The following is a 24,025-nucleotide window of genomic DNA, read 5'->3' as shown; positions in this document are numbered from 1 at the left end:
AAGCTGCAGACAAGTGCAAGTGACTTGAGCACCTCCCCGAAACAGAACCACAGAAACACTGAAAGTGCCATGAAGGGGGCAAAACAACACGCGGAGATCATGGGAGAGGCAGAGAGGGGGCTGGTGGAGTTTTTGTTGGGTTCTCGTTTATTTGCCATCTGGTTTTCAGCTTGCCAGGTCTGCTCCAGTCACATTTACAAGTTATTCCCTGCAGTCCTGAGGGTGAGAAAAAGAGGCTGGGGGGCTCATTTTTGTCTTCAGAGAAAAACAAAAACACCCCCTGCAGTTCCAGCGCTATCTCTCTGAGACCCAGGACTCGGAGTGAACTGTCAGAACTCAGGAGGCTCCCGACCACATTTGCAAGACTAAAACGCAGGAAAAAAAAAAGTCTTTTAAAAATTTCTTTCCTGTGGAACCTCGTGGCTGACGAGAAAGGGTTTGTACAATAACAGCTGGGGCACATTGTTCTGGGCCCTTTATACACACACAGAGTTCCTGGCCCAAAGAGGTTACAATTAAGCAGGGCAAGACAAAAGAGGGGAAGAGGAGGGGAAAAACTAGCGGCCCAGCGCAGGGAAGCGATGCCCAAGGTCACCCCGAGCGAGCCCACGGCTCTCCTCGGGGCACAGCACGGGCGTCCTAGCCCAGCCATGTCCCGCTGGGCGATTGCTGCGGCGCTGCCACCTCGTCACGGAGACCCAGCCAAGACGAGCCCCGGTCCCTGCAAGCCCTCAGGACGTCGCTCGGAGCCGGTCTCCCCGTGCACTCTGCGCCTTGTGGGCAGCAGAGGAACACAGCTGCCTCCAGATGAAAGGGAGAGAAAAGCTTCTTGAGAGCACAAGGAAGAAAAGCCCTTGACACCGCGCAGCTCAGAGCACAGATCCCTGCCAATTAAAAGCTAAAAATAATCACAAATACCCCGATGTCCCGAAGGACAACCCATCAGCTGGCTCCGATATAGAAATCCAGACCAAGAAGCAACCGGTGGCCTTACACAGCTGAAACCAAGACCCAATAAATCTTAGAAGTTTAAGAAGCAGATGAAGTCTTAGCTTACAAGGAGATCAAAAGTCTTAAAACAAAGGAAGATCCAGAGTGTTTAAAATAAGCTGCAGACGGTCCCAGATGATGTCTGGAAAGGTTTGTAGTTAGAAATGCGTTCCAGTCATCGGCGCCAGCAGCCAGCCCCGGTCATGACGGACCAGGAAGAGCTGGGCCACGGCAGGGACGTTTCCCAGAGCTCCCTAAAGCCCCACCAGCTTTCCCCAGAGCTCGATCTCTCCCCCAGGAGACCGCAGTGAGTGGGCAGGATCGAGGCGGAGGTGGGAGAGGGACCGGGGACAGCTCTGAGCAGAAGCAACCCAGAAGCACAGCAAGGCCATGAGGCACCAGTGCTGCCGGACACCTCCGGCTTTCAGCAGTCGGCAGAGGCGCGAGCACCAAGATGCAGCCTCCAGGCACGGCCGCAGCGCTGCCAGCCCCCGCTGCTCCTTCACTGGGGCCCCCGGCAATCTGAAAAGCCGTGCGGTCAGCTGAAATTGCACCCTGCCAAAAATAAACAGAGGGCAAGCGGAAGGGGGCGAGAGTTGCAGAGGCTCGCAGTCGCGTGCTGCGGGGATAACGCGTGGCTGGGGCCAGGGAAAGCGGCTCCCGAGATCGCGTTTCAGCGACCTACCTGCAGCTGGAAGGCCCGCGGAGCTTCCCCAGGACGCGCTGTCACCTGCACAAAAGCTCTGCTTTGGCGTCAGCCACCGCTTGGGTTGCGGCTCAGCGCCAGCACGGAACCGCTCCGTGAGCCGGTTCCCTCTGCCAGCCACTTCTCAGCACGGGGACGCCGCTCGGCCGGCTGCCCCCGGGGGAAGCAGCGCCGCCGGTGGCGGGGGAGAGGGTAGGAAGCCCCCGGCTGGAGACGGGGCTGATTTGTTAAATGCTGGGAACAGCAGCTGGGGAACCTCCTGGGTCTGAGAAAGCAGGAAAGGCCCTCGGTGCTGCAAATGGAGCCAAGTGCGCTCATAAAATTAAGAGGTTTAAAGTCAAGCAGCAAAGAGAGGCACATGACCAGCAGGAGGGCGATGGCAACGTCTACCCATTGGGCTACGACCTCTCCATCTCCCCATCACGCTACGCAAGGGCACCCGCAGCAAGGGCCGGTCTCTGCACTCGTGGGGAGAACTCATCCAGGGGTGCGAGGAGCTGCAGGATGAAAACAGAAGCTGAAAAGAGGCAAAAAAAAAGTTCCCAACCTAGTGCTGGGAGCTGCAGTGGAACAAAAGGCCCTCCTGAGACGCAGGCTCGACACGCGGCCACAAGCGCCGCGCATTGATTGGGGCAAGGAGCCCAGAGAGCACCAGGTGCTGGAGGAACGAGGCTGCAGCTTGCAGGCAGACCACGCTGGCTACTTCAGAGGGTGGGAGCTGGCCACGAAGCCACCTTCTGCGAACACCAGCCCTGAACCGAGAGGAAAGGGAAACTTCCTGAAGTCCCAAACCCTTCCTGCCGGGTCTGCAGCGCCCCGTGCTCCCCGGGGCTGACGTGAGGAGTCACCCTCTGGGCTGCAGCTCCTCGCTTCTGAGAGCTCCGAGAAAAACCCTGTCTGTACAGCTGCCACCAGAGGGAAATCCAGCGGAGTTTCCCGGTACAAAAACCACTTCTCATTCCCTGGGAACTCAACAGGCTACCCGAGGCTGTCCGAGCCCAACGCCAGCACATCCTGCAGGACAGCCAAGGTTACCGGCACACCCAGAGCGACGGCGGGAGCCTGCCCACGTACAAACCCAGCCCGCCCCCCGTTAGTGAGCCGCCGGTCAGGAACACTCAGGGACACACCTTTACGGCGGGACGGGAGCGCTCCCACAGCTTCGGCACCAGGTTAACCACGAGGGCCTAAGAGCCCTCTCTTCCCCGACCGCCCCCGTGGTGACAGCAGACCCCGCTCGTTTGCCTTCCCTTCGCCCTGCCTGCACACCGGGGGGACGGCCCCACGCAGCAGCACGGCTCCAGGCGCGGCTGCCCACGCGTGGGATGCACCGAGCAGGCTCCTGCCCTCGCCACGGGGGCGGCACCGCGCTCCATTGCGTGCTGCCAAGCTCCCCGCGACGCAAAGCCTTTGCGCTGACGGGCGCCGAGTGGATTTTCGAGGAAACAAGACAATTGGTAGGAGGTTCTTTTGTTACGTGAAGAGTCCTTCCAAGACTTGGACTCGGGCAGTTCACGCTGACCTTTGGCTTGGGCCACAGGAAAGTCGTAAGCTGGAAGCAAAGGCTCCTCTCCCTGCCTTGTGCTGTCAGGCTCAGCGACGCAAAGGGCTCCCGAGGGATCCGCTGAGCTTCCTCCGGCCCTGGGCCACGCAGCGCCTCACCCCTTCCCCCTGCGGGAGCGCCATCAGCTCAGACGTGGGTCCACAGCGTGGGCTGTCATCTGCTGCTTCCCCACAGGGAAGAGGGGAAGTTTGCAGCTGGGAGAAAACCCGTCCCCATTCCTCATCCTAGGGAAGGCTCCGACGTGGGCTTGGCACTGCGAGCTGCTCCACGCCACACCTCCACCAGCTCCAGCTCTGCTCCACCCGAACAAACCCACTGGGCAGCAGATCGCTGTGTTCCGGCCCAATTTCCTCCTCCTTCCTCAAGGCAAGAGCGGTGCTTTGAGAGAGGAACTGGGGGCACCCAGCTTGGGGCGCGAGCACCTTGCCCAGGAGAGGGGGCCAGCCCCGTGGGGCCGGAGGACGGACTGCCGCGTGGTGACAGCCCCTACGGAGGGCTTTTTGGGGGGGAATCCCTGAAATTCAGGAAGTCCTGAAAGCAGCTGCTTTCCCAGCAAGGCGAGACGCTCTGTGGTTGCTGCAGCCACAAGAACGTCACCCCCAGCCCCAGCGGGGTCGGGTTTAGCAGACACGGCCTTGGGGCCCCCTCACAACTGCCAAGGCTTTTCCCTGCTCGCAGCACAACGCTGTTTACTCCGTTTCCTCCTCTCTGTGCGTTCACAGTGGTGTCAGCACAACAGGAAGCTCTTGTTAAATACTTCATTACTTCACTGCCGATGCAGAGCCGTCGGGGAAGCCGGGCGTAGCGCAGCGTGTTTCGGGAGACGGGGCAGCCTGGCAGCTCCGGCTCCGGGCTGGGATTTCAGAGCTCGCAGCTCCGGCTTCCCGGCCCCTCCACATCCCAGCCGCCCTGCTGGGATAACAACCCCTGCATCTGCTTTGGCCATTCGAGCTCCCTGGGGAGACGCTTGGCTCCTTCTCAACTCTGGAGCAGCGCTGAGACCTCAGCATCTTTCTCCCGCCCCTCCTTCAGAGCATCCTTCAGAGAACAGCCCCAGAACTGGCTGAAGACCTCCCGCCTCGGCCAGCGGCACCGTGCCACGGAAGCCGCCCGCCGTAGCTGCCAGCTCACCGGGCAGCTCGTGCCCATGAGCAGCCCAGAGCTGAAGGCCCGCAGCTGAAGGCCTGCAGCTGGCCTTCCTGGCGGCTTCCTTGCAGGCAGTTCCATCCCTGGTGGCACAAACCCTGACACCGGCTCACGTCTGCACGCTGCTGCGGGACGGTGCCACCCCCTACCCAGCAGACACAGCCCCAACACCACGGTCACTGCACCGGGAGCGCCCCAAGCGCCGGTCCCCTCTCGACACCAAGCAGTCACGGCTGGTCCCCACAGCCCGGTGCCGCAGCGTGGGCTCCCTTTTGGCCCCACCATGTTTGTATAGCGAGGACATTTGCAAGGGAATTTTGTCCAAAACCTTTTTTTTTTATCCCCCTTCACCCAGGTAGTTTCTTGACAAGAAAAAACAAACAAACAGGAATAAAGCCAAGGGTAATGTTTCTACCAGAATTTCTTCTGGTCTTCAGGGAAAAAAACAAAAACAAAAACCTAAACTGTAGAAGCAAAGCTTTTAATCCGACATGATCCGAGCATCCTCGTTCCAAGCCTCCCCTCCCTTCCTGGCTTCCCAGCTCCCTGGGAGGACGTGGTGTGTCCACGGGAGGACACAGGGCTCCACCCGCACGCGCTCGGCCCCACAGCACCAGGCGCTCGCGGCAGCTCCAGCAAAAAGCAAACGAGCAGCAATGCCAGCTAGAGTTAACCCGGAATAAATAATAACAATAAAGACCGAGGAGAAATGCTTTGAGCTGCTGTTAGAGATTAAAGCATTTAGCACGCGGGGCTCTATTGCCGTACCACCCCTGCAACTCTCTGTGGCTCTTGACCACATCCCAGAAACATCCAAGCCATGAAAGCACCGGGATTAACGAGGTTAATAATAAAGCATTTGATGTTCTTACCCCCTCCCCCCCCAGCCTCCTGAGCTGTGGAAAAGATGGGCTTTTCTTCCTGCCTTGCAGCGCCTGGCTTCCTCCTCCAGCTAGCACGTCTCTTGGGCTGTCCCCTGAACCCGAGGGGCTCTCTCCTCGCTGGCCATTCCCCTCCCCAGCACTGAGGCACTGCGCTCTGGTCACTTCTTCACCTCCAGCTCCAGATCTCTCCCGATTCATTTTCTCCCAGCCTCCGAACATTCGCGTGACTTTTTAGTGGGTTACAGCGAATTCTTCGGTGCTTTTTCTTTAAGAGAAGAGCTGTTCTTTAAGGGGAGAGCTGTGCACTACGCCTTTCCCTCAAGAACAACAAGGGCAGTCGAGCCCCAGCACGGCGGCACAGAACATTTCTGTTGACAGGGAGTCCTGCTCCACAGCGCGGCGGCCTGACAAACGCTCAGCTACCCCGGGTTCTCGCAGTGCGGAACCAATAATGACTCACGCGTGATTTCATTGAGATCTGCAGAGGTTACGAGCTGACATTCAAAACCATCGGGCTGTTTCAGAAGCAGCACCTCAGCTGCTCTTCACCTTCCAGCAGGAGCAGCACCGCTAACGAAGCGCTCGGGGGGGCTCGACCACCCACGGCTCTCGCTGCACGCGCAGCCTCCCCCCCGCACAGACCCTGACCCAACGGAGAAGCACAAGCGAAGCCTGTTAGCTGCTGCCCGCACAGAACGGCATCAGACGAGCAGCAAAACTGGAGAAAAACACCAAATGGGATTCTTCAGTTCGTGACAGAGCCCAGGTGGGTGCAAAGGCAACGCTCTGAGGGTAATGGGGATAACGCAACCTCACACGAAAGCGTGAGCTCCTCGTGCTACCACGGCTAAAAGACATCTGCACCTTTCCAAGGCGAGCACAAAGCTCGTGCCAGAGAGCAGCCCTGGCAGGTGACACAAAGCTCCCAAGGCGAGGATGTGCCTGCGTATCGGCAGCTTTCTGACAGCCGTGCAGCAGCAACCATCTGGCACCCAACAATATCCACCACGGAAACAGGCCCGTCTTCAACCAACACGAGTGGGACAGTTTTGATTCCTGGTTGCTCCCCACCTGCATAAGCAGAAATGGAAATCAACGCGCTTCAGACAGCCAGAATCCAGAACACAGATCCTTGACACTTTTAAACACAAACAAGCTTGCAGAGGCAACAGCTCTTCGAGGGCAACACCTGAGTGCCTCAATAAAAGCAGCCACAAAGCAAACTCCCCGCAGCGTCCCCCCGCTGCTGCGCACTGCTCTGCGATTTGCTTCCAGCCGAATATAGAATTTCACTCTTTTCGTTGGATCCCCATCCAAAGCAGTTCCACCTGGATGGAAAATACGAACAGTGCTTGACCAAAGAGCCGGAAATACCACGACTGACATTTCAGCAGCAGCACAAGAACCAAGCAAAAAGCTAAAAATACTTCTCTAGGAAATATAGTAATGGTAATAACAGTAAATAGACACACGCTAGAATAAGATCAGATCTGAAAACTAGACTGGGAGAGATCAAACGCAGCACGAGTCAGACAAATCCACCTGAGAGCCAAGCGCCCAGTCGAGTCCATTCATCTCTTCGGGCTTATTGGCCACAAACTTAAACTTCCAACTGCAGAATTCATGAAATCTAGCAGAAAAAGCACTGAAACTTCATCGGAGAGGCTTGAATGGCAACAACGCTGCGGCTGACTTCTACAAGCCCCGCAAAAAGAACAAGCAATTGGCCCAAGCGAGTCCCAGGGCAGGTACCCCCTGGGTCTCCAGCCACGCGCACCCCACGGGCCCCTGGAGTCCCAGTGCCGGGCCCACAGCGTGTGGGAACAGCGGCAACGCCGAACCACCGCGGGGATCGGGGACACCAAAACCCAGGTGCCGAGAGACCGAGACCAAGACAGGTCCGTGGCGCTGCCCACCTTCCCCTCCAGCCCACTCCTCCCCTCTGGGAGGCCGCCAGCGTCTTCTCCCTGTTCCCTCCACCTGCCTCTGCTGGCCTAGAGCAGCAGCAGCTCTCCCCTCGGCTGTCCCCTCGGCTACCGGGCCTGCAGAGGTTTTGCTGCGCTGCTGGACGGCTGCAGAGCAAGGCACCAGCTCCAGCCCGATGCTCTGCTGCCCGTACAGCCTGGCTCTGGTGTTCCGTGCACAGGTGGAGCAATTTCTGTCTTAGAAAGTGCAACTCGCTCCTCCGTTACCATCAGGAGGACACTGCAGACAGCAGGCGGGTAACCAGAGCTGCAACCCTTCTTCTGAACAGCAGCGGAAGAGGCACGGGCTCGTCTTCTGCCCCTGCGGGAGGTAAATTACACAAGGCTGTAATTCTGCAGAACCTATCGCATCTTTGCAGTTCAGCACAAAAAAAAACTGATTAGGACGTTGAAGTGGTTTCGGTTTTAGTCATGCAGGCTTGGTAGTGCTAGAAGAAAGGAAGTTCACTACAGACGACACAGAGCCGCTGACCGGGGGAGCTCAAAGGACAGCAGCCACGCAGCCAGAGCCCAGCGCCCGGCTCTTCACCTCCACAGGACACATGCGGGTGCCCCGGCCAAGACGCTGCTGGTGCCTTTCAAGCTCCCACTCGGCACAAGCGCGGGATTCACTGGGGCACTTCACACCCCAGCCGCTCACTCCAACAAGTGGTCTCAGCCGGCGAGTCCCTCGCATGCGCTGGCTTTTGTGGCTCTGCCGGCGGGTATTTATTGAAACCAGACAATGCCTCCCCAGCACAGCGAGCTCCAGTTCGACACCAGACGCTAATTAAATCCGTGCTGCTGCTAGAAGGCAGAGCTGCAGAGGAAGCAGCTGCCTTCCAAAGTCCGCAGCAATTGGCCAGCAAAGAGCTGCTCACCGGTCCTGCGCGCTGCACGCCCGCTCCCCGTGTCCACGGGGACCGGAGGAAGAGCAGATCCTGCTGCTTCTCTGAGCGGTCCCCTCCTGCCCAGCTCTCCCGCTGGTTTCACTGTCACAAGGACGTGCACCTCGAGACAGGGGCTGCAAAAGTGCTGCTTCTACAGCCAAGGCCTGACAGTGCTACTTACTCCGACCAGAGCGTAACGGAGCAGGTCTAGCAGCAGCCCACAGCAGCCCCAGGGAGCTGCAGTGCCCACAGCCCAGGGGGGATCTGCCTTGGCCCAGCCTCGTGCCACAGTCCCCAGCGCTCACCCAAAGCGATGCCCGAGGTTTGCATTCAGGCCTGGTCATCCCATCGCAAAAATCAGCTCCCCAACTGTCTGCACCCCAGCCACCACATCGCTTCCGTACCCTAGGCAGGGAGAGGCGCAAGGAGAGCCGCTGCTCGAGCAGCTGCCAAGCGCAGGCCTCTGACGATGACTGCAGAGCCAGGGCCTGAAACACGCTCAAGGTGGGCAGTCCTATTCCATATTTCAGCCCCTGCCACTGGACAGAGATCTTTTTTAACCCCCTCTGCTTCACCTGCAGGGCAAAACCCACCCTGAAGGCTCTGCCACCCTTCCTGCTGCCTGGGCTCATGACACAGAAGGCGAGTGCCCGCAGGCGCAGGACGTGAGCCGCACAAGAGAGTTGGCCCCAGGCACGGCCCTTCCCAGCAGCGCAGGAGTCGCTTTTTCTGTCATTTTGCTCTGATGGCAGGTTTGCGAGCAAGGCAAATTCCCCTTCCAGTGCCTTCCCGCCCACCCCTGGGGCTCGCAGCCTGCTTAGCAGTCACCAGGCAGCAGCGAAAAGAAGGTTTCTAGATAAATACGCGGTTCTCACCCGGCAGCCTGGAACAACCACTTCCATTTCACATCTCACGTCTGAGGCCAGAACACCTCCTCCTGTGCCACTGCAGCCTGAAATAAGGTTAAGACCATCTCTGCCAGCACGCTGCTTCCCCAGCACTGTCCCCAAATACTCCCGTGTCCTCAAAAGCCAACACTTTTTTTTTTAAGAGCAATATCAAGCGCTGCTCGCCTTTCTCTTGACAAGGCATCTTAGCGCTCATCAGGCAGCGTGGACAGGAACAGATGTGAAAGCAAAGTTGCCGTCGGTTTCACAGGCAGCCAGGCGAGAGGAAGGCTTCCTCCCCTCCTCCTCCACCTTTGTGCTGCGGCAGCAGCGAGCCGCCCTGCCTCGTGCCAGGCAGCAGAGGCTGCGGTGCCTGCCCGACACAAGGCGAAGGCTGTGGGGTGCACGAGGGCTTCGCCAGCACACCCAGCGGCGTGGGCTTCGCGCTGCCTGCTGCTAAGAACTTTGGGTTCTTCCCTCGCTCCTCTGAACAGGCGGCTTTAAATGCACGCGTGTGCTGAAGCCTCACCGTGAGGTCAGATGGATGCACAGCCAACTCCTGAGGATCTCAGAGCCCCAGGCTGTTCTTGCCACCAAAGCAAGGCAAGGGGAGCACGTCCCGCGGCCCCAGCCCGCTCTCCACATCATGCCCATGGATCCTGCAGCCTCAAATCCCACACGTGCTTCCTGCCGGCACTGAGGGATCAGCTGTAGCCAGGACGAGGGCTCCACAGCTGTTCTCCAGAGGAACAGACATTTCCCAATCCCTTTCCTACCACAGAAGCCAATTCCTGGATGTGCGCAGCTCCCTTCCCTTCCCTTCCCGCCCTAGGCCCAAGCTGGGTGCAGGCTCCAGCCCTCCCACCCACCTGGGGGAGACTTCCCCCCGGCAGGACTGAACATAGCACAGGGAAGGGCCGGCAGGCTCCCAGACTTGGCACTTTCTCCTTCCCACAGCACCCGGACAGGCTCTCAGATAACCTCAGGAGCCACAGGCAGAGGAAACTGCAGCCCAACGCTCGCACCACGGGTCCCCCGCGGCACAGCCAGCTTGAAAATGGTGGAGCAGGCTCAGGATCGCTGGACAGCTCAGGGCAGCTCCACTTGCTCCCAGCTTCCAGGGACCAGGAAACCAACATCCAGCAGCACATCGCTGAGATGGGCCCTGGGAGCAAGCAGGGGAAAGGTGGGAGGGTGCAGGGCTATCGGGAGCCTGAGCAGCAGCAGTGAGCAGAAGCCTGCAGGTGATGGGCACCACCCCGCTCTGCCTGCTGGCGATGTTCTCTGCTCCTCAAAGCCACCAGCTCTGGAGAGCAGGACATCCTGCTGGCCACGCTCGATTTGAGCCTATGGTGAACTCCCTTCATGGCTGTGACCCCAATTTCCCAAGCGGCCACACGTGAGAGACCCCCTCTGATGATCCCCTCCAGGCAGCCAGAACCGTCTGACCAGAGCCCCGCTCGCTGGGGAGCTGCAGACCATCCCAGGCTTGGACGCTGCTCTTTCCAAGCGCGTCCTTGCCACCTCAAATGCGCACAAAGGCCCGGACCCATCACACCGCATGGGACACTCCACGGGACATCCTCTTCCACACCGTACAGCTCCAGGGGCTGGGCTCACACCTCCTCCCCTCCCAGCTGGGCAGGGATCCGAGCGGCAGCAGCATCACCCCTTGTGTCTCCCTGGTGTTCCCAGGCACAAGCTCCAGGGGTTTTCCGGGTGGCTGACGCAGCCAATAAATGGCCCTGGGCTCTTGCACTGCTCTTTGCAGCAGGCGGCTTGAGGTACTTCACCGGGGAAGTGCCGGTACAGAGGGAACCGAGGCACGCAGCTGCTGGACATCGCACAGAAAGCAGCAGCGCAAGCGGGAGGAAAGCTGGGTCCCGAGCGCCGCCGTGCCCCGAACCTCACCTGCACACGTGGCCCTGCCACAGGGACCTTCCCTGCACGGGACAGCCCTGGAAACCGGGGAGAAATCAGGCCGTGTTTTCCAAAGCCTTCTCCAGCACTTCTCAGAGGCACGGTGAGCAGCAGGGTTCCCCGGCCGCTCACAGGAGCGGGGAGCAAGCAGCTGCGATGAGAGGCAGGCGGCACCGGGGGCAGGATGACCACAGCCCGCTGTGCCTGCTGTCTCCATGATTCGGGATCGTTTCTCGTCCCATGGGGCACGGGGGCGCGCTGAGCCCTGCGAGCTTTCCAGAGGGGTCACCCCCAGCTACGCTGCACTGTGGGAAAAGGGATCCCCGAGGGCGGCCAGACGTGTGACAGCAGGCCTCCTCGGCCCACCTGGGGACCGTCACTCCGCAGAGCTCCGCTCGCCCTCATGTTGCGCGCATCGCTCCCAAACCCCCTGCTGTCAGCAGGAGCTGGGGTGGCAGAAGCACTCTGAATGGTGGGGTTGGGGATTTTTTCCCCGTCACCCACATCTTTTTGACAGAACCAGGTTAGGAAGCAGCTGCAGCGGCAGCTCTGAGGTGGCCTTTTGCAACACGAGGCAGTGACGAAGGGGTGCCTGGGCTCTTCCGTCACCAACGTGCAGCTAATGGCAACTTCCCCAGCTCCCCTGAGGTCACACGGAAGGAGGGGATGGCACGGGCTATGGAACCAGCCCCATCATCCCTGGAGGCGGCGTTCAGGGGCCGTCACTCACCAGTGACAAGGCTGCTTCCATCCCTTGGCTGCAGAGCTGCGGCTCTGGGAGCGGAGCTGTCCCACATTCGAGCAGGCACCGCTTCTCCCTCTGCGCTCTTCCTCGGGCTGCTCGAAGCCCGACACGTTTCCTCCCAAATTACCGCCGAGCCTTAAGAGCTGGGAGGGGAAGGAGGAGCGTGCAAGGGAAGGCATCAGGGGCGGTTTCACAGGGAATCCTCTCTCCTGAGCTGTCGGGCTCCTCGCACTGGGATGCCAGCAGCGCTTCCTTACCAGAAACAAGCCTCCCTGCCCTGCGTGCGCTGCTCCCAGCTCTCCACCCCTATGGGGACAGCCACCCAACGGGGACAGCCACCCAGGGCCACAAACAGGACCCAGAGCCCAGGCCGGGGGGAGAAGGAGCAGCAAGGAGAGTGGCGCAATTCATCCGTACCGCAAAGCACCAGGGGCAGAAGGATGCGCGGTGGCACCACAACATCCCCCAGCTCACGCGCAAGCGTCAGCGGGGGAGCAACGAGCGGTGCAGGAGGCATTTGTCTTCCCACCCCCTCTGGTACAAGACCAAGCCGCTCAGTGCACTGCACATTTTTCCTTGCAATCTCTCTCTGAGGTACACAAGTGACCTGCTTATTTCACAGACGGGGAAGGGAAGCCGTGCGAAACTCTGACGCGGTGCTGATCTCGCCGAAGAAAAGGGGGCAGCGAAGGATGATCCCAACCAACCGGAGGCGCACCGCATTAAGTCCTAGACAGGCACCCCAGCCTGCTGGCTCGCAGGGAGGGATAAGCAGAGGGGCCGGAGACCCGCGGCCCATTCCTGGACATACCACAGATGGCTCAGCATCTTTTCACTCCTCCATCCCGCAGTTTCTCACCCAGGGAAATCGCGTTCACAACCCCTCACTGAGCGCTGTGACAGCTCTGTGGATGAAGGCCCCACTGTGGTTTGCCACCAACCTCCTCATCAGAAGGGCATGTTCCAAGGGCTGGTTCTCACCTTCCCTCCCCATCTGTGAGCATTTCATGAGATTCCAAGGCCAGGGCTGAAGCAGGAACACCACACGGGTGGCTGCAGCCAGGAAGGGGCTCACAGAGCCGCTGCTGCCTGGGAGACAAACAGCCACGTGTGGAGGCTTCCCAAAGGGCTCAGCCAAAACCCCCCCGTCCCTCCAGCAGGTGGATCTGGTACAAGCTCGCTGGTTCCTCCCTTTACCTTCCCTGCTCACAGTTTGCTTCTCTGGGCCGGCCCTAATAAGGGGCTTAATTCATAACGTCGGAGGATACCTGAAAGCAGCAGCAGACAGGGTGCACCCCCAGGAGCACCCACTCCATCGTGCTGCTCTCTGCACCCCCAGCATTGTTTGCATGCACAAACCAAGCCTTCTTCCTGCGTTCTGGGCTCACACCTCCCCGACTTGTCCCAGAAACGCAGCCAACGCGCGCTCACCCTTCTCCAGAGCATGCTTCCACCTGAAACCCAAAGCTTTTCTTCTCTTTCTGTAAGTCCATTACCTGTGTTTCTTGTTCCTGTCACCTCTTCCAGCCCCTGCAGAGAGCGCTCAGCTCCCCTGGCCTCTCCGTTCGTCAGGCAGCCAGTCTGTGGCCCCAAACTCACCCCCATGTTACAGAAGACCAAGATGTCCCAGAGCAGCTCAGTGCTGCTGGCTGCCCACCTGCGGTCAGCCCCACAGCACGATCAGCGGGGCTGGCTGGCCCCACTCGGGACCACAACCCCTCCAAAACCTTTTACACTGGGGCTGCGCCACCGGAGGGGCTCCCGGCTGCCGCAGTCAGAGCACTTGGGCTGCCCGGACACAGCTCAGTCACCGCCAGTTGCTATCAGGTGCTTGCAGAGTATGCACAACAGGGGAAAAAGTCAGTTTGCCACCTTCCTATAGAGCCACCTGATCCCCACTCCCCTCCCAACACCAGCACCCTGCCGGCTTCCAAGCTGGACGGGGCTGGGACTCGCTGTGCCAAGAACGTTTGTGTTCCCAATGGCAAACCCGTCAGGAAAAGCTGGAGCCACGCTCAGAGCTGCCCCAGCTGGACTCTGCTCTCCGGATCGCAGCTTCAGGGTGATTCAGGGCTGCCTGCAGGTCCTTTGCTCCATGGGAAGAAGGAAGGTCCCAGCTGGGCAAAGCCCTCCTCGCTAACACCAGGCGCCTTGGATTTTGCTGCTGGAGTAAACACGCTCTTCTTTACCTATGCAAAGCTCCACTAAAATAGTCACGGATGGCCAAAGGAACAACCAAGAGCAGCGAACACGTGGCTGGGGCAGAGGCTCACCATGTGCCCGGAGGCCAGACTTCACGCCCAGCCCCAGAACCACTCGGCCTGCCCGCAGCAGCACCCGAGCCAGGGCAAGGTGGGAGAAGAGCAGCGGGTTCCTCCCCGTCCCCACTTCCTCGCGTGCACGGTGAATCCATGCTTTCCTTCGCGTGCGGGCCAGCACCGCCCCACCTGATCCTGACGTACATCCCCGGCACCCAGCGCATCTCCGCAGAGCTGCTCTCTGCCCAGGAACGGGGACAAGCCGCACTCAGATGAGCGGCAGCAAGCGCCCTTACAGCCTTACCGGAGCCCTGCACTGGCGGCGCGCTGCGAGAGGGATCACGCCGAGGTGAGCAAGGGCAGGAGAAGCCGTAAGCGCCTCATCGAGCAGGTCCACAGCACGGGAAATCCTGCCATGAGCAGGATCCGCTGCGGAGGGTTTCACAGCTGCCGAAGACTACGGTAAAAGCAGCAGAGCGTTTCTTTTCTGCTCAGACTCTTCTATCAGGAAGTTTACGCACGCTTCAGCCTGGCTGCCCACGCTGCCGGACGCTGCCCCGTTGGAAGGCAGCTCTGAATGCGCGCCTTGAAATCCCCCGGCAGCGTGAGCGGGGCTGTGCACGCAGACACACCCAGCGCCGCGTGCCCGAGCACACAAACATTTCCTCCCCGCTGCTCCTGCGCCGCAGCTCAGCCAGGGCCGCCCCGTACCTGCCCCGGCCGGGCCGCGGGGAAGGTGGGCGGTTTTACAGACCTGTAAGCGCGGAGACGTGAGCACATTTCCTGTCGGCCCCCCTGCCCCCCTCGAGCCGCCGCAGCGGATGTTCTTCTCTCCAACTTCTTCCTCAAGGCAAATATTTAGAGTCTAGCAGGCATTCCTCATCACAGGAGCAAGTTAAACATTGGCCCGAAAACAACAGCAAGTGCCTTTGAACGCTTCTGGCTGGAGAAGTGTCGCTCTGGACTTTGGTTTCTGGCTCTCAACAGAAAGAGGAGCAAAGCACCAGGCACTGCACTCCTGTCCCAGGAGCAGGCGGAATTTGGGCTGTGTCTCCGCCAGGGCCACAGCAGGAACCGTGCCCTGCTTGTGCGCCAGCACGCTGTGGGTGTCTGCTCTCACCGAGCCCGCTGCAGCGCATCCTCACGCCACGCACACGTTGCTTTGAGACCTGCACGTTTGTGCTCAGAGATAGCAGAGGAACCTGCTGGGAGCCGCGGGTGCCGCCCGGAATGCAGCCAGCCGTTCACTCAGGCTGCGCTGCCCCTTCTCAAAGGCTGCCCACCCACCTTGCAGCCCACTGGTGCAGGAGGTGCTCTGGGCTGAGACCTCACAGCGCAGCGCAGCTCCCTGCCAGACGCACGGGCTCTTGCAAGAAAGCCCCTCAGCAAGGTAGAAGCCTAAGCCAGTGAGGTGGCAGGAGCGGACGTGACTGCCGAGCCAGCCTCACCTCTCCCACAGCAGCCCCACGATGTCCGGTCAAAACTGGCAAATTCCCCAAGAGGAAGCTTTCGCTGGAGACATTTACTGGCACGCAGCTCAGGTGTGCCCGAACAGCGTGCTGCGGAGCAAGCCGTGTCCCACAGCTCGCCGCACCGATGGCGGCGGGACACCCGAGCTCCTCTCGCTGTCCTCAACTCAGTGCCGCGAGGGGCGCCCGGCTCTGCTGCCCCGCTGCAGGCAGATGGACGGGGAGGGAGCTGCCCCTGCAGCACCCCTCAGCACGGCCCAGCCACACATCCAGCTCCAAGCTCCAGCCCGGAGCTGTGGAGGTTGGCCGGGCTGGAATTCATCTCCCTGTGCTCAGACACCTACTGCAGCACTACAGGAACCTGCTGTGGGTCCTCTTCCCGGATCCCCAGGCCAGGCAGACACCCCTACAGAAACAGCCCCGCAATTCAGACCCCTGCAGGTTACCCTGGAGGAAGCAGTACCCCTGCAGCCCTCCCAGCACTTCTTTTTCCTTCGCCAGCCACGGAAACCCACGGAGCAGCCAGCTCCGGTGAGCGGGTTTGTGCAGGAATCGCCACGGCCCACGGCAGGGACACGCCCGCACCCGTCAGCGCCGCTGACCCCGCGCCCACCAGAGGCGAGCGCTGCTCAGCTGCAGCCTCCCCCAGCAGGTGAACCGTGCCCGCAGCGCCAGCGCTTGCTCTGAGCAGCGCCCTCGATGTTCTCTGCGCTGGGCAACACAAAAACGAGGCTTTGAGTAAAACCCAAAGAGAAGGGGAGGGAATGTGGCTGGGCCAGGGGTGCTCCAGGCAAGCACTCCACGCGGAAGGTACCGGAAAGCACCTTCCTGCCCTGCACCAAGAGCGAGTACAAACTTCATCACTTCCAACGGTCCACAAGAAAAAAGAAGAAGAAAAAGGCTCTTTTGTGCTGTTTATACCTCGCGCTGCCCCAGAGCCAACAGCAGTGACATTTCCTACCTGGAGGCACTGGGAGCGCAGAGCCGTGAGCAGCACGGAGCCATTTTGCTGCCTTCTGCTCTCAGGCCGGATGGCCGCGGCTGCCGGAGCCCGACGGCCGGCCCCTCACCTTGCTCAGCGCGCTGGGGGCGCAGCGCTGCTCCTGGCATCTTCCAGCCCCGGGCAGGGAGGGGGCGCTCCCCATGCTCGCGGGGCCCCCTCGGGCCCCCTCCAGCACCACTCCCGGTGCGCAGGGCCTGCACATCTCTTCCAGAAGGAGGCGTCCCAGAATCCAAGGCCCAGCCCAACGTTAACCTCTGCTGATGAACTTAACGTCCCTCTCAGGAGGGCGAAGCCTGCACATCACCTGCCAAGCACCTCATTTGCCATTTGGCAAGTAAAAGCCAGGCCTCCCTCATGAAGCATTGCATAACATCAAGTAACAAAGGGCTGCAGGACACTCTCTGGTTAGGAGCTGGGTAAAAATGAAGAAAAAAGTTACCGCTTCTTTCCTCCAGCCTCGCAGCCTCTCTCGCAGCCCAGGGAGAGCCCAACGAACTCTCCTTCCCGTGGGCCGTGAACGCAAGCACGCGCACCTTGGTCCGTGCAGCATTTTCACGCGCCCTGCGAAGTTTTGCCTCTGAGTTGCAGCTTCCCTGAAGAGCCACCTCCTAAACCACAAGGCATGGGATCACCTCGACGCTTCTCGAGCTCCCCAATCTGCTGCAACGCTGCCACTGCCACCGGAAGACAGACAGACGTGTGGTTTTCCACGGGCTGCCTCTCCCCCAGCTCTCGCTTTGCACCCCCAGCACAGCAGCACCCTCAGAACCCGCGAGGGGTGAGGGGGGAAATCCCAGTTCGGAACGGCTCAGGGTGGAGCTGAGCCTTGGAAGGGCTGGCCCAGCTTTCACCCCAGCTGCCAAAGCTGCCCAGCCGCTGGCACCGCCGCAGAGGCAGGGCAGGAGGAACCCTGGACCACCTCAGCCAGACGAGTGCTGGGCTCACGTCATTTTTTTTTTTTTAAACCACTTCCTAGGAACAACACAGCACCGAAACAGCCGGGGGGCTGCGCAACAGGAGGTGCTGCAGCCCGAGCAGGGATTCGGGAGAATCCCCCAGGAGATGGAGGGCAGCCAGTGGGGACCTGGGAGCCGGGAGGGGAGCCCAAACACTTGGTGTTGGGCTGCTCCAGCAGAAAGTCACCTTTTACTTTCCCCACAGCCGAGCCCTGCTGCTCCTCGGCAGCGATGGTCCTACCAGAGATGCTGCCTGCCAGTGGGAAGTATAAACATCCATTCCAATAAAAACCAACACTATTTATAAGCACGCAGCTTTTCTAGCGGGAAGAGAACTTCTTCTCCGGCAGAACTCCAGAACCAAGGCGACTTCTTCCCCTTCGTCCCTTCCCAGGGCACCGGGCACGGTGGGACCGAGCAGCCCCAGCAGCTCCTCACTGTGCCCACAAGTCACAGGGCTGAGGGCAGAGCTGCTCCCCAAAAAGAGCACCCGCAGGAAGCTCCTTGTCAGCACGAGTCCCCTGCCCCTCAGCAGCACCACAAGGGAAGGGGGGTTAACTCCAGAGGCAGCTAGAAGGGACGGGGGCTGCGCGAGGCACGGCAGGGGGCTGAGCACACAGCTGGGAGAGAAGGGACACCTCTCCTCCCCAGCCTCCAGGGCTGCCTCTCTCCTCCAGACCTCCAGCAGGAGGTGCCACTGGCCGAGGCTTCCCTGGATCCCAGACACCTCCGGGTGCCCGCAGGGTCCCCTGCTGCTTCCTTCCCGGGCTCGCACGCCCCAGGGCCAGGCCTTGCAGCCGCTTGGATGCCCTCAGACCACTGGCTGCCCACACATCTGGATGGGGGGGTCACAGCCCAGCGCTGCCGCTCCCAGCACGGGGCTTCTCCTCGCCAGGGGAGCTAGGAAAGCCACAGGGGGGAAGAGAAGGCTGGAGAAGGCAATCAGGCCCGAGGCCAGTAAACATGTTTATTGGCAGTGGCTCTCGGACATCATCTCTTCCAGCCCAGTGGGGCTGGAGGGGGTGGGGGGAAAATCCTGACTGTCCATAAGCACAGCCCTCCTGTCGTTCCCATTGATCCGCTGAGTCACTCCCGTATTAGCAGTTTTGACAACACTCGGGCTGCACAGGAGCTCAGAAGCAGAATACAAAACAAGGGGCAATGCGAAGCCTCTCGCCGTACCGGCAGCGGCACAGAGAAGCACTCGCAGGGCACAATTCGGAAACCTGATGAACTGCGAGCGCCAACTTCCTCCTCTCTGCTCGCTCCAAGGAGAGCTGCAACAAGAAACCCAAACACGAGCCACGCTGCGAGGGCAGCGACACAGAGCTCCGTCCAGCACCTCCCGAGAAGCTGCTGCACAGGAGCGCGTTCTCCCCTGCAAACTGCTGCCAACGGCACCCCAGCCGTCTTGGTGCAGGCACGGAGCGGCAGCGGGTTTCGCAGAGAAACCACTGAAGGGATTCCTGAGGCCTTGCAGAATTGTGCTCTGGTGGTCAGGAGGGCAAATCCCAGGGCAGACTGGCACGCGAGGGCAGCAGTCCCTAGGAGCCAGCAAGACAAAGCCCCAGCGCCCGTGCCACCACGGACCCGAGTTTGGGGCAGAGCATCCTGGCCCGCACCACAACGCTCCAACCCGTCCGGAGGCCCAAAGGTACCGAGCGGCCATAAAACCACCACTGAACACCGCTCCTATCTGCAACACCCCAAATTAAACCAAAACCAAACAAAGCTTTGGCAAGTGACAGCAGCCAAGCCTGCCCCGCCACGCGGAGGCCTCTCCACACGATCCCCACGGAGGCCTCCTGCCCTAATTCACAGCAATTCTTTGTCAGACGCACTGGCAAACACCAAACGGCTCCTCCACGCTGTTACGTAAGGCCCGAGTTTTAAACCTGGCAGCGGCGAGGTGGGGGCACACCGACAGGACAGCCCCGCGGGCAGGTGAACTTCCACCTGCCTCAGAACGCATTGCCAGGTACCCGACCACTTGTTGTACGGCAGAACAAATGGGTCGGTTAACGAGGCAACGTCCAAGCCAGCCGCCAGCTCGTACAGAACGTGGCTGGGGGCCCTGTCACCTCCACCTTGTTTAAAACAAGCTAGTTTCACAGCAGCTTGAAAGAGCCTTAACAAACTTCATTTTTAACTTCAGACACATACTTGACATGGCTGGTCCCCGTGCTGGTCAGACCGCGAGCTGTGCCTCATGAGAAAAGCCTCGTTCCCTAACAGCCCCCAAACACCTCCTGATTTCCCTCTCGGCCCAAGGACCCCCTCGGTTCCCTCTGCCAGCCACCAGACCGGAGCCGCAGGCCTCTGGTGGCAGCTCCCTGCTTGCCAGGCTGGCAGGGGAGAGCTGCTCCCTGGCTGCAAACCTCTCCCGGCTGCAGTCGGCACAGCTCGAGTCAGCTCCGTCGTGGTGGGGCAGGAGGAGGGCAGGTTATTCTCCCTGTTTCTCACATCCCTCCGCACCCGCTTTGCTAAAGGAAAAGAGCTATTTTAAATAGCAGCCTCGGCACAGGCCCTTCCCCAAATAAACACCTCCCAGCCCCTCCGGAGGGAGGAAAGCCACATACAAAGGAGCCAACATCCTGCGAGGCCCCGGCTGCGGGGCAGGGGGACGCACCCGGGGGTGCCCCGCTACCAGCCCCAGCCCCAAACGGCGCTTATTTGGGGGGGGGGCAGATCCAGCCAGACGGATGGACACACGACGGCGGGGGGGGGGGGGGGGGGGCCCTTCCCCACAGCTCCAAAGGAGGCGGCGCGGGGAGGAACCGCAGCGAGGCGGCCCCAGGCCCTCAGAGCCCCCCGGGCCCCTCAGGACCCGCCCGGTCCCCTCAGAGCCACCCGACCCTCCCCTTAAGCCCCCTCAGACCCCCCTGAGTCCATCCTCCCAACCCCCTTAACCTCCCTTAGTCCCCCCCGGCCCCCCAAGAGCCCTCTTGACCCTCCCCAGCCCCCCCAGCCCGCCCCTCCCCGTCCCCCTCAGCGCCCCGCCGCCCCGCTCCCGATCCCGCCCGGGCCGTGCCGCAGCCCCGGAGCAGCCCCGGCACGGCCCCGGCGCCCCTCGGCGGCCATTCCCTCGGCGTTACCTCAGCCCCGGGCCCCGCAGCCGCTGCCCCGCGGCCGCCTCCCCATGGCGGCGCCCCCGGCCCGGCCCTGCCCGGCTCCCCTCACGCCGCCTCTCGCCTCCCTCAGCAGCGCCCAGCCAGCCACACGGCTACGCCGCCGGCGTAAGCTCCGCACGCACCCATGCGCCCCCCGCCAGACCGCCGGCGCAAACGCCTTTGCTGAATACCAAACTCCGGAGCGGGGAGGCCCGGCGCAGCTCGGCGCGTGCGCAGCGGAAGGGAGGCTGGGGGAGCGCAGCGGCATTGGCGTAAAGCGCGGTCGAGAATAGGAGACTTGCGGAGAGCGGCGGCGGCTTTACAGCAGCGCGGGGCGCTTTACGGCAGCGCCGCGCTCGGCGGCTCCCGGCGGGGCTTTCCTTTAACCCCTTGTTGCCCGCAGCGCTCCGTGAGGGGCACGGCCCCCCATAGGGGACAGGCCCTGCTATGGGGGACGGGCCCCTGCTGCCCATAACCCCGCTATGGCGCAGGCCCTGCTGCAGGCAGAGCTCTGCCATAGGTTATAGCCACCATGTATGCGTATATATACATATATTAACCAAAGTGTGGTGCACAGCTTGAGGGGATGGCCCTGCCACGGGGACCTGCAGGGACAGGGACAAATACACGTATATATATGAGGGAGGGGTATACACACGCACACCATGTATACACGTATACCAGGGAGATGTGTACATACATAAACATCGACCAAAGTGCAGTGCACAGCCGTAGGGGATGGCCCTGCTTCAGAGACCCGCAGGGACAGGCGGGGGCTCGGCCCTGCGGCCTCCCCCCAGCCCATCACTTTGGTCCGATTTGGGTTTATTCAAAGAATTCAGCTACAGAACCCCGCTGCCCACGGCCAGCACCGCTGCCTCCCCACAGAACGCCGGAGCCTCTGAGAGCGACCCTGGTGCTGAGGGGGAGCAGGCGCCCCGTGGGGTCCTGCTGCTCCCTGTCACGGCACGGGGCAGACTCACCCCCAGGCAAAGGAACCGGGGTGCTCTGGGGAGAACCCGGTCCCCAGGCTCCGCCATCACCCCAAACGCCCATCCCAGCGCCCCCAGCTGCTTGAATCAATTCTCTCCCAGCCGTACGGGGGCACTCCTGCTGGTGCCCCTCCTGCTTCGCACCACTCTTCTCAAGTATTTTTCCCTGCACGTGTTTGCTTCTAGAAGAATGGCGACATCAGAGAATTAGGACCACAAGCTACACCACAAGGCAAACAGGGATCCTGCCACCCCGGGCCATGCCCTTTGGCAGCTCGTTCCCCGGCACGGGGATTCCTGCTGTCGCAGGAGGGTGCAGAAGGGCCGTTACCTGTGCCCCGCAGCTGGAGGTAACGCTTCTCCCAAAGTCCCCAGCAGCAGAGCCACCCTCCCCTTTTCCTTTTGCACCATCCCAGACCACTGCATCCCCTTTTTTCCCCGTGTCCCTTTTGGTGACACCCTGCGTGCCTGCGGCAGTCACACACGGCTCTGCCCAGCACGGCCCCGCTTCACCTCGTCACCCCGCGGGGCTGCGGCGCAGCGGGCACAGCAGTGCTGATGGGCTCTGGCACCGGGCGGCCGCTCCTGCACCGTTCAGCACACGGTACGTGTGTCAAGAGCAGGAGCTGAGCAGGGGGTGATGGGGATGGGTTCCCAGCCCGCTACGGCCCCGGCCTGTGATCCTACAGGGTCTGGGGGCTTTTAACACTGCATCCCTCTGCACTGTGGGGGGGAGGGAGGGGGAAGCGGGGAAAAAGGTGATTTCTAGCACTTTGAGACTACATGAGTTGTCCAGACATTTGACTTGATAATTTATCCATCCTCTGGAGCAGGAGACAAGAACATAAATAGTTCTGATTTTATTTCAAGTTGGATCTCCAGCATGCCATAACTTGGCAGGGAATACATGGTGTGCCAGGTGTGGACTGCAGAGACCTCTACAACTCGTGCTATGGAACCGGCTCAGCACAGCGAGTTAGTGAGAAAAGCCAGGGAATTTCTGTTGGGAAAGCATCCAGCTCTGAACCCTGCCCTCCTCCCTAGGGCACGAGTTAATTAGGGCTAATTCGCAAGCAGGCAACACAAAACGCACTGCTGTAACTCATACAGAGGAAAAAGCTGCTCGGAGCAGGCGATGTAGTGTTTCTGCCGAAGGATTTGCATTCAGGGCCTGGGAAATGGCACCAAAGTGATAGAAATCCATTAAGAATTGGCCAAAAAAATAAAGAAAAAAAAAGAGCGAGGCCACTCACAGCATCCCATCCCGCACAGCCACAGGGCTCCAGCTGGAGGAGCAGGAGCGCAAAGGGAAGAGCCCCCACCCCAATGTGGGGGTCCGTGGGACTTTTGGGGAGCTCTTTCTGTGGGGCCAAGCTCGGCGGCGCAGCCACTGCCCCATCCCCACTGAACCTTGCCCCTTGCTCCTGCCAAGCCCCTGAGCTCCGGCTCTCGTCCAAGGTGTGCGGCGGAGGAAAACCCAAGCACTGGGGACCTGCCCCACTCATGGCAGCAGCAGGAGCTCAAACCTGCACCTCCTGCAAAGATTTTGAGGGCTTGGAGCAAGAATCTGAGCAAAAGCTGTTTCACCCTGATACTCATCATGGACACAGCAGCAAGCAGCTGCTGGAAATCCCTGATTTCACACTTCTGTAAGGAGTGGAGAGAGACATCCAAGGTGCAGACAACCAGCAGCCCCCTAAATGCTATTTAATACCTAAACCAGTGCCTGGGGCTTTCCATTTGACCCTGCTGCCTTGCCGAATCGTGCTCAGGCCAATACATCAGAGCTGCCATCAACTTTCTGAGAGCCCAGCAGGGCCCAGCCATGGGCAGAGCAGGCAGCATTTGCAGGAGGTGACACCTGCCTGCCCTGCGCATGCCTGGAGCAAAACAGCTCTGGGAAAAGGTGCCGCTGTGAGACGTGAACATTTTGTGAACATGAGGACCACACAGTCTCCTGCCGGCAAAGGTGAGATGCAGAGGGGGCACAAGGCTTTGGAGATGAAGAAAACATTGAGATGAGCAGATGTGGGAGCAAGCAGCTGAGATGAAAACAGCTCTTCTGGGATTACAAATCTGCTATGGAGCAGAGCTGGGGTACGAAGCCGGGATAGCATTATTTGGGGCAGCAAATCCAGCTGCACACTATGTAGAGCGATGCCACTCACCTTTGCTGTCAGACAGCCTGTTTGCCCCAGGGGTGACGGGATCTTTCCAGGCAGCAAACCAGACACGGCAGAGGCCAGTACTGCAAAGAGCCAATGTGAACGTGTGCTGCTAAAGAAAGGCCAGGAAGGAGGGTTCAGCCCCAGCGCACCCCATCACCGGCACTTCTCCATAGCTAGGAAATGAGAATAATGGTAACACTGGTGTAAAACACTTGTCAGGCATCCGCAAGAACACAAACTACAGCACGCCAACTCTTGTGGTGGTCCCCAGGAAGAGGGTGAGCCTCATCCATAAACGTGCTGTTCTTTTAAGGGGAAAAAAAAAAAAAAAGTGGTGGGAGACTGGGAGAAAATAGAGATTCCACCATTTCCC

The 24,025-nt window shown here is 60.4% G+C and overlaps 1 protein-coding gene across 5 annotated transcripts in view; it reads right to left on the bottom strand.

The window, feature by feature from the left end:
• CSNK1G2 (casein kinase 1 gamma 2) overlaps positions 1-20,754 on the bottom strand; it is a 39,007-nt gene extending 18,253 nt beyond the window's left edge. For 2 of the 5 annotated variants that reach the window (XM_035348252.1, XM_035348256.1), the window contains exons 1-2: positions 16,009-16,021; positions 5,824-5,833 (exon numbers count right to left, since the gene is read on the bottom strand). The gene's annotated coding sequence lies outside the window, so the exon portion shown is untranslated. Of the gene's footprint in view, positions 1-5,823; positions 5,834-7,482; positions 7,561-14,708; positions 14,831-16,008; positions 16,022-20,635 lie in introns of those variants that run through there. The other 3 variants (XM_035348253.1, XM_035348255.1, XM_035348254.1) reach the window with 3 other exon arrangements.
• Positions 20,755-24,025: the final 3,271 nt, after the last annotated feature.

This window comes from Oxyura jamaicensis, chromosome 28 (genome assembly GCF_011077185.1).
Source record: "Oxyura jamaicensis isolate SHBP4307 breed ruddy duck chromosome 28, BPBGC_Ojam_1.0, whole genome shotgun sequence".
Classification (NCBI taxonomy): domain Eukaryota; kingdom Metazoa; phylum Chordata; class Aves; order Anseriformes; family Anatidae; genus Oxyura; species Oxyura jamaicensis.
The sequence above is the reverse complement of the archived record's forward strand: the minus strand, read 5'-3'. Positions and strand labels throughout refer to the sequence as shown.